This window comes from Coregonus lavaretus, assembly GCF_964263955.1.
Source record: "Coregonus lavaretus genome assembly, chromosome: 13".
Lineage (NCBI taxonomy): Eukaryota > Metazoa > Chordata > Actinopteri > Salmoniformes > Salmonidae > Coregonus > Coregonus lavaretus.
This window is the reverse complement of record NC_140000.1, coordinates 49,969,598-49,972,527: the sequence shown is the minus strand read 5'-3', so window position 1 is coordinate 49,972,527 and position 2,930 is coordinate 49,969,598. Positions and strand designations below refer to the sequence as shown.

At 36.9% G+C, this 2,930-nt stretch overlaps 1 gene segment (V, D, J or C); it reads right to left on the bottom strand.

Moving 5' to 3' along the window:
* Positions 1 to 1,242: 1,242 nt before the first annotated feature.
* LOC311140085 (Ig lambda chain C region-like) lies at positions 1,243 to 1,837 on the bottom strand. The segment is given in 2 exons: positions 1,834 to 1,837; positions 1,243 to 1,559 (listed from the first exon to the last, which is right to left on the bottom strand).
* Positions 1,838 to 2,930: the final 1,093 nt, after the last annotated feature.

Genomic DNA, 2,930 nt, shown 5'->3' with positions numbered 1-2,930 from the left:
ATCACATGTTCCCAATCATCATTGTAGTGCACCTCCAAAAGTTATTTGAAGTTCTGAAATACCCACAATACCAGTCCAATATGCAAAATAAGATGTAGAGAAGTAAAGAAGAAGAAGGTGATGTTATATCAGCATCAAACCCCCTAGATACAATTCCCATAATGCACCTCACAACCAAATATTGATGTGATCATCAAGCATCATATTAACTATTTTGGTGAGCAGGTTACTGACTGTTACATCTGTGAATGAGACATGATGCTGGATCTGTGAATGTGACATGATGCTGGGCTCAAACAGACATATTATATGTCATGAATTACAAGATGTCATATCTGTTATGTCTCCCTCCCTGAATCAACCATATAGGTTAAAACCAGTTCACTCCCTCACATCTGGCCCAGTCCAGGGTGTTTCAGGCAGTGAAACTGTTGAACTGCTAGACTGGTAGCTGTGGGAGTGAAACTGAGATTTACATAGACAGGGCTGGGTGGTTCTGCTTGTCCCAGAATAGAGCAGCACTGTCACCAGATGTTCACTCTGTCCCCAGAGGGTTGGAGGTAGAGAAGACTATATGACTATCTTGAAGATGTGATACTTCTACTATTATGTGGACAACTTTTAAAATAAATGTAGCTTAATGCAGGTGTGAGCACATTGGTGATCATCGAAGATATCGATGAAATGTTCAATAGCATTAGATTACTGTCTTTATAAGTCTATAAGCCAAGCAGGTCAAAATCTTCCAAGAAATATGAATAAAGAGTACCTACTACATGTGGCTAAACCTCTCCTGTTAATCTGTGTAAATTGTAGTATCTTGTGTTAGTATGAACTACTGGTTGATGACGTTGTGGTTAGAACATAAATAACTAAGCAATGAGGTTTAGGTCGGATTGTTTTCATAGAGACTGTGAATCCGGCTTTATGAATGTATTTCAATATCATTCAACATTTAAGACTAAAGTCTAATAATTGAAAGAGAAAACTTTATTTTCATCTATTCATCAAAGCATTAAAGCAAACATTCCTACAGTATCTAATAGTAATAAAGCAGAACACATCAAATCTAACACTGATACAACCTCAGTCTACAGAGAGGATTGACACATGAACTCAAGCAAAGCCCTCTGTTAGTCTACATGTCAGTGATCAATAAGACAGAGAACATCTGATCTCAGAACAGAGTCAAAGCAGAAGAACCAGCAGCCACTCTCCACAGGGCTGTGTGACTGAGGGGTCCTACCCAGAACAATCAGCCCTCCTCAGGGTCTTGGTGACTGTAGTCTGGGATTTCTGCTGGGCTTCACAGGTCACCTCTCCTGCCTTGGTCCACTCCTGGGCAGTGAGAGTCAGGGTGCTGCTCCAGCTGTACAGGCCGTCCTTCTCCAGGACCCCGGGACTGGCCTCCTGCTTCTTGCTGGTCCCGTCCACTTTCCAGCTCATGGTCCAGTCTGAGGGGAAGCCCTTGTTGGCCAGACACGTCAGTGTGACTGTTGTTGTACTGGACAGCTCCTCACTAGACGGGGCCAGGACGGTGAGGGTGGGGACACTGTTACCTGGAACAAACAGAAATCATCAACTAAGTAACTACATCAAGTACAGCTACAGTAGGATATTATCTTCAGCAAAGTACGCATCAAAATAAAGTGACATCTAAATATGAATGTAGAAGTTAGATAGTTTAAAAGATGTGGAGAAAACACTAAAGTAATATGATACAAAGCAGATTTATGAACCAAACTAGTATGAAGTGGTTAAATAACTAGAGTTACTAGTCATACAGTGTCATACAGATATTGTTTAGGAATGGATCTAATCAGAATAGCCTACTCATATTCATAGTATTTTCATCACATATCAGCCTTGTTAGATCATGAAGTCTGTTACAAACATAACTGAGACCCTTTGTCTTCACACTAACAGTGAAGTCTACCATGAACACAATTCAACAATGATGAATACTATATACTATACTATTAAATAGTTGTTATATCAGAATTAGGAAATATACAAATCAGACATACAAATAATCCTACAATTTATCATTTTGATTCCATAAATATCTATTTGAAAGAAGGCTCATTCAAAAGCCCAATTTAACCAAAAATATTTGAGAGTTAAAGATCAACAATCGCACAAGAACTGTAATACACAATGCAACAACTATATTCAATATTATTAAGTAGTTATCATTCTAGAATTATACTCTGCAATCCATCAAACCAGACATACATAAACACCTACATTTTAACATTTTGGTTAAACAAAATGTTATTTGAAAGAAGGCTTCGTCAAAAGTATTAGAAATAAATATATTTTTTAGAAAGTAAAATATGTAAGACAGAGTTTAAGAAAGTAAAATACCCCAAAAAAATAGCTGAAATTAATATCAAAAGACCTTGTTACTTACTTCCAACATCAAGTCTGGTGCCGCTACCAAAAGTGTTCCACAGTGATACAATCCCTATTACTGCTCGTACAAAAACCACCTGACCATGTGGCAAGCTGAATTTCTTTAGACTGTGGTTCAAATAATTAACTCTACTACGGTATGAATACTGTTAAGAAAAGATTTCATCTACTCAATTTGAAATAAAGTGATTTTTATTTAGTTTTCCTTAACATTGAGCAAAACCTATTATTTGTTGTACATTTCCTACTAGGTGCAGTATGTTTATTCATACAACCAATCTAAAATGTAGGCTAATCACTTCCATCTTTCAAAAATGCAGGTCAAATGTGATTAGATGGCCATAATTGGCCATAGTATGTGTAGGTCTTATATATTATTCAAAAAATCTCCTAAAAAAGTAATTTAAAAAATCCTCAATATTGAGGCACAATTAATAGAGATATTGACTCACGACATCAAAAGGGGAATAAAACAGTTCATTTTCTGTTTACTTACTTCCAATATCAAGTCTGGT